This window comes from Patella vulgata, chromosome 6 (assembly GCF_932274485.2).
Source record: "Patella vulgata chromosome 6, xgPatVulg1.2, whole genome shotgun sequence".
In the NCBI taxonomy this organism is placed as follows: domain Eukaryota; kingdom Metazoa; phylum Mollusca; class Gastropoda; family Patellidae; genus Patella; species Patella vulgata.
Window position 1 is genome coordinate 25,868,298 of NC_065884.2, and position 7,408 is coordinate 25,875,705.

The 7,408-nt window shown below is 34.7% G+C and overlaps 1 non-coding gene across 1 annotated transcript; it reads right to left on the bottom strand.

Annotated features, from left to right (window-relative positions):
• Positions 1 to 512: 512 nt before the first annotated feature.
• Positions 513 to 7,092, bottom strand: LOC126824894 (uncharacterized). Its single transcript, XR_008788595.1, has 7 exons — positions 7,061 to 7,092; positions 6,509 to 6,836; positions 5,544 to 5,642; positions 4,451 to 4,705; positions 2,221 to 2,319; positions 1,688 to 1,789; positions 513 to 709 (listed from the first exon to the last, which is right to left on the bottom strand). It is a non-coding gene; the product is annotated as an uncharacterized LOC126824894 (transcript).
• Between the last annotated feature and the right edge of the window lie 316 nt (positions 7,093 to 7,408).

The window sequence follows — 7,408 nt, forward strand, 5'->3', positions numbered from 1 at the left end:
AAAGAGACAGAGAGAGAATTGCTATAAATTTGTACCAAGATGGTGAAATTTAATGGCGATCTGCATTCTTATACTATATATCCTGTAGTCCATAAGTGATTGGAGCCTTTTGGGTTTCTTGATTATAATAAAAATGCAATTTATTTGAAGAAGGGAGGCTTGGATAAAATATCTTTAAAAAATGCTGACTTAAATGTAATGTCCTTAAAAATGCTGTTACTGTCAAACCATCACCGCATTTGGAAAATGGGATTTTCGGGAGTGTTTTCTAGTCGTTAGAATGGGGCAAATGCGTTGGCGGGCACGTAAAAGAACCACACTTTACAGTTGTAATTCAAAATACGAATATTTACCGCTATCATCCGGAAGAATTACCCTTCATTTGCCCGGATGGGGCTATGTAGCACGCTAAAGACAATTTCCTTTCATTTCATTTCTGGATAATCATCACAAATAAGGAAAAAAGGGGTATCATATAGTAAATTGAATTTTAATACAATTATATTGCACTTTATTTTGCTACGAAAATATAATAATAATGGTAGGGCATTGCACTTATAAATAAAATCATAAAAACATAGATTACATTATATGGCCTACTTTACACTTATCAAAATATATCACAATAAAACTCCGATTTAAACAAGGTCAATGATAAACGTTTCTGTCAAGTTTAATCATGGATTTCAATATCTTCTACTGTAGGATTCTGTAATTAAGATGGAAATGAAATTAATATAGTAATTGAATTGTTTTTTTTATTTTTATGTATTTTCGATTTTAATTTATTTTCGACATAGCTCCCGGCCATATCCCTTATTGAAAGCCAACAAACACGGATATAATCATTATTTCAATTTAAGATGTTGAAAAATACATGCTTAACCTAGATTCGTAGACGTATTGGGCCGATGTTCGCGCCCAATGTAGTCATTTTACAAAAGAAGTCTGTGGGTTCTGTTGATATTGTTCTATACATTTACCAAGATTAAAAGGAGTGCAAGCAAGCAAAAATGAGTATTATATGCAAACTAAAACTAATCCGATAACAAAAGTGTGTCTAATATTTATCAAATCTAGTTTAGTGGCTATAAGTTATTGATTCTAGATTTTATATTACATGATGTAACCTGCATGGCGTTAGTTTATATTATTTTTGACCTATATGTCTTAATGTCTAATGTGAATTCTTTAACTCGAACTTCTATCCCTTGACATCGATTATCGATTATCTAAGCTACAACTTTTGTTCTTGATTTAAGCAATATTTATTCAGAATAGTTATATGCAATCGTATATAAATAATAAAGGGAATAATATAAATAACCGAATACAGTAACAAACAACTTGATACTTATTATATAAAACTGCTTCCAGAATACCGTGATAGATACAATATTAATGAGCTGGCAATTTAATAAAATAAGAATGCTTATCTGTATTAAGCTTTTAATGGAGGTATGAAGAAAAAGGAGTGAAATACAACATCAATTGTAATAAAAATGAAAGAGGACGAAGAAGAAGGCGGAGATATAAACATTTGGAAGGGGGGTGGGAGAGAAAGTTCTTGTCCTTAGTTCTTTTCTTCGTATTAATAAAATCAATACCCATTAATCCTTAATTGCGTAGGATTTGTACGATATATAGAGCATATATATTTGTATATCAAATTACGACATTTACTTACGTCCCTGGTTTGTGAAACGGTGGTCTTGGTTGTTTCTCCATAGTTGCCCTTGGTTTTCAAACCCTTGTCCTCGGTTTCTAAAAGCCCTTTGAGCCATTAAATCTAAAATAAAAAAAGCAAGAATAATCAGGATGCCCGTTGTTTAACACTAAAGGGGCACTAGGTACGATTAGATAAAGGGTTGACAGAATATGCTGCAAATTTCAGTTAACGATTTAATTTTAGGATAGCATTGCTAACCTTGGTACGATAACAAATAAAGTCTCGATTATTCATTTTTACGTTAAATTATCCATCACAAAATGTATTCAAATGCATTAAATATCGCAGGCTAACGATGGCATCGAGAGTTGATTATGATTAAGATAAGTTAATTAATGTCTAATTAATAATTAGATAACATTTCAGGCATAAAGAAAGACCTACAATAGGCAGATTTAGCTCTTGCATAATGTATGTTTAGACTATAATAAATAAGATGTCGGAAATGAGAAACCCATCAAAATATTTGAGATAAGAGTTCTATATGTTACCGGAAGTTGTCTGTCTTTGATTAAACCACTGCCCACCATTGTTTTCTTGGTTACCCCATCTGTTATTACTGGTAGGTCTGTATAATGATCTTTTATATCCTGTAATAGAAGATAATTTATATTGTAATATACTCTTCAAAAAAAGTAGGGGATATTCAGAAACAATACAAAACTGCGGAAACACACTGCTGTTTTTATAAGAGGTAACTAGTGCATGTTAATAACAGGTTAATTACCTACACGTGAACATAAACAGTTCATATGGGCGGCTTATCTGACGGCACCATATCACTCGCAAATAGATACACTGTCAAACGTGAAAATGGACGTTTTTGATTTTTGTCTTAATAATGAGTAATTGCTCCACCAATCTTCGGACATTCAGCAATTCATCGTGGCATGCTCCTAATCAATCGTCCAATCACGATTTGTAGCAATCGGACCCACTCCTCTTGCAGTGCCACGGCCAATTCTTGCAGTGTTGTCAGTTGACGTCCCAGACATGCTCTATAGGGGAAAGGTCAGGACTCATGGTGAAGCTGGAGGTAGTCATTCACGACACGAGCGCGGTGGGCACGGGCATTATCATCTTGAAAGATGAAACGTCGACCTGCACGTAGAGCAAAGGGCAGAACTATCGGTAGTACACACCAGTGACCCTTCCTTGAACAATATGCAAGTCCGTTCTGCCAGTCATGGTGATTCCTCCCCACACCATAACAGACCCACGCCCGAATCTGTCATGCTGTCTGACGTTAACGTTAGCATGACGCTCATTTACACGCCTCCAAACGCGAGAACGCCTATCGGTGAAATCCAGAGTACATCTGGACTCATCTGAGAACATTCCCAATTTCTACGCTGCCTACACCATTGACGCCTGTTTGCCATGTGCTGGCAAGTTAATGGAGGCACAACACGCGGTCGTCGCGCATGGAAATGGACTGGATGTAGCCGATTTCTAATCGTTTGGGGTGTAACTCGAATTCCTGTAACTTGGTACAAGTTTACAGAAAGCTGATTGTCGGTTTGTCCTCGATTTCGCAGGACCTGTGTACGAATGTATCGATCCTTGGCTTGTGTAATGGCTCTAGGACGACCTGAACGAGGTCTATCATCAACATTGTGTGTTTGTTGTTACCGGTTCCGCAGTCTGTTGATCACAGACTGTGACACATTAAGCATGTTGGCTACTGCTCGCTGTGTAGAACCCATTTGGAGCATGCCAATAGCACGTAGACGTTTATCATGTCGAAGACGTCTCATTGCAAATTAAACGTAACACACTAAAGCAAAGACACGCTAAACAGTAAGTCTTATGCAAGAACCGATAGGAAAGCAAACATGGATAGAATAAACCAGCACGTGGCAGTTTTCATCAACCCTTCCTTGAAGTGTCAAATTTGACAATGAACCCCTCCCCGTGTACGGCGCTATTGCGTGTCGCACGTACAGCCCAGTGGTTCTGTTGGAGTGATAAGTTCTTCATCTGTGAACATACTCTCAAAGCATGTCAAGTGTCCATGACTATTTATCATATCACAACCTGCATATGTATTTGCATTTCAATATCCCCTACTTTTTTTTGAAGAGTATACATTTATATAAAAATGCATGTCGCTAAGAATATATATCCAGAAGTCTGATAGTCTAGTATCAACCTACAATAATCATATAAAATAAATTTTGCTGAGAAATATACACTTTGCTATCAACCCACTTTAATTATATTAAAATTCTGAATAATGCCGCTTCATGTAATCTCTCCAAAGGCACTTTGACTGCGTAATATATTATATATTTTGCATTTTAATTAAAGGAATATTGACGTATATCATCGTGAAATATTACCCGAGCTACAGAAAGTATGACTCGTATAGCAGCTGCAGTATATTCAATAAAGAGATGACACAGTAAAATTGACTGGGGGCCGATAGTTTTTCGACAAGGATCCAATAGGACGGTTCCTGAACGTACAGGGCGAGTGTATTGAGACCTACATTCAAAGCTGAACTAACTGTAAGGCTACTCTGTCGTGTTTTGGTGTTCTGTAATAGGTAGTTATTGTAGTGATATATATAAATTTATAACATCAGAAAGATATGATATCTTTCCTATTTAATTGTGTTACGTGGGGAAAAGACCACTGTCTTTTTAAACGATGGCAATTTTCCTTCCAACAATTGGAATATAATATTTTGAAATTTCTTCGCAAAGTAAATAGACTTACTTCTGGGTTGAGCAGAAATTTCAGTTGGAATATCAAGAATCTGACCATGACCTCTAGAAAGCTGATCCTTGCCATTTCTTCCAAATTGACCTTGATTTCTGGGAAGGCCGTCGCGTTCCCAGAGACCCTGGCCTTGGTTTCCTTTTACATTGTCTTGATTTCTCCATTGTTGACCTCTAGCGCCCCATTGTTGACCTCGATTACCATTTACCCGGTCTTGATTTCTCCATTGTTGACCCCGGCTTCTCCATAAATCTATAGCATTAAATATTAATAGTTAAATAGACTTAAATAAAGCCCCAATGTGATACTAGGTCAGTAATCATTTTCCTATTTCAATTTTAAAATCAAAATAAAGTTGAAAACGGCTCATTTGATTATAACCAAATTATCACCACCCCCCCCCCCCCCCAAAAAAAAAATAGGTTAGATATCATTTTGAGTCTCATGTACTAGAATATAAATTAATTTAACTTCAATCTGGGTAAATTTATGAACGTAAACGAAGTCTTGATTTCCAGTCCTCCAATCATCGTCACCGTGAGTGCTACTATATTATCGGTTATAGTAGATTGTCTAATCCACTAAATATTTATGGTTTGAAGAGTTGATAATGGACTTGTCATGTGAATAAATATCTAAATAATTTTTATATTCTCAGATTTTATTTGCATTTTATTTGTTTTAATTCATTGCAAATGATAATTCCGTTTCTGATTTATCAATTATTTATTTTCAGCATCGCTAATATGCTACACTATTACCCTCAATAAGAGTAGGATGATGGGGCATGTTATAGCAATTAGATCAAGATGGTGTCCGTGGATGACTTTAGATCTTAATAGTAACCACGAACAAATTTCTTTTATTAAATACTTCACGTTTTATAAGTATTATGCTGTTTCCTTCCTAAAAAATATATTGCAAAGTATTTTGCGGAATTCATTTCCTGGACCTATCAGTATTGTTATTAGGTCAGTCAAGTCATGTTTCCTGAATTACAGTGATCGAAAGTCCCACTTAAATTGTTGTCATGGACATCGACAGATAATCACAAAATTTGCTATTTTTCAATAGGAAGACTATATGTTACCGGGGGTTGTCTGTCTTTGATTAAACCGCTGTCCACCATTGTTTCCTTGGTTACCTCTTCCGTTATTTCTGGTAGGTCTGTATAATGATCTTTTATATCCTGTAATATTGTAATAAATAAAGATACATGTCGCTGAGAATACAGAACTGTGGAAGTCTAGTGTCAACCTACAATAATTATATTAAAATTCATAGGCTAAAGTAATCGATTTTTTTTGCCGTAAAATATCATATGTATTGCCTTTTAAATGACCGTATTCTTAATTAATCTAAATTTATCATAGTTGTTGGAATGGTTAAAAATTAGTAAATATTCTTTATGATACTTCTTTCTAAAATCCATTAATATTAACTTTGTTTTAAAAGCAAAAAATGCATAAATATTAACCTTCATTATTTCAATTCATCAATATTAACCTTTCTTATTTCAAATTCATAAATATAAACCTTACTTGTTTCAAATCCATAAATATTAACCATACTTATTTCAGTTCAAATCCATAAATATTAACCTTACTTGTTTCAAATCCATAAATATTACCTTATGTGTTCCAAATCCATAGATATTAAGATTACTTATTTCAAATCCATAAGCATTAAGATTACTTACTTCAAATTTTTAAATTATCCGTACTTATTACACGACGTATAGTCATTCGGGTGGGACTAAAAACCGAGGACCCGTGTACACATTGGCGTGCACGTAAAAGAACCCTTGACAGTTGGAATTCGACATAAGAGTAGGCCGTAGTTCCTATGTCCGGGCAAAATTTCCCACATAGGACACTGTATGACGTTAAACCCCATTTCATTTATTTCCATTTACTCATTTCAAATCTATAAACATTTAAATTACTTATTTCAAATCCACAAACATTAAGATTACTTATTTCAAATTTATAAATATTAGCCTTACTTCAAATCCATAAACATTAAGATTACTTTGTTCAAGTTATGTTAACTTACTTCTAGGTCTAGATGAAAAGCTGGTTGCAATACCAGCAAAATTGTTGCCCTGTCCTCTCCATTGTCGATCCTGACTTAATAAACCACGGTTCCAAAGATCTTGACCTGGCAAGAATTGGCCTTGGTTACGTTTATATTGATCTTGGTTAGGCAGAAACTGGCCTTGGTTACGTAACAACTGGCCTTCGTTTATAAAGCTGCCTTGATTCCGATAATCCTGATTTCTTTGAGCGTAATTGAATTGGGCGTCGGCACCAGAATGCATGCATAAAACAGCACAGGAACCTACGACCAGAGTTAGGATAACGTTCATCCTTGATGTTTAGAACTAAAAGATGAATGGTTTGAAAGTTAAGTCATAATTGAATATATTTTGTATTTATTTCATAATAAGGCATAGCCATTGGTGTCAATAAATTAAAATATAATACGGTAAGGTTATGTGTACACACTTAAATTCAAAATAAAGTAGAGTTTAAAAAGGTAACTATAGAAAGATTAATCAGTCATTTAAAACAAGAATGCAGTAATCATACCAAATACAATACTTACCAATCCGAATCAGTCTAATTAAGATATGCAGGTGAATTGTTGTAATAACAGGTAAAACGAAGGGTATATATACATATTCTGATTAAAAAAAAAAACCAATGACGTCATGCAGATTATTAGGAACTGTAAATATCAGATGAAGGGTGGGGGTGGGGGTGATTGATATAACGGTGTAAAGAGGTCATATCTTGTTGTTTCGTAACGGGATATTCCGCCTTGACAGATACAACATTAACACATGCGACCAGTTTTTAACAACTATAAGTGGACTTTAAAATAATATTACCTGTACAGAGGTTTGATCTACAGAGTTGAATTGTATACACGAAACTTTAATAACGAACCCAT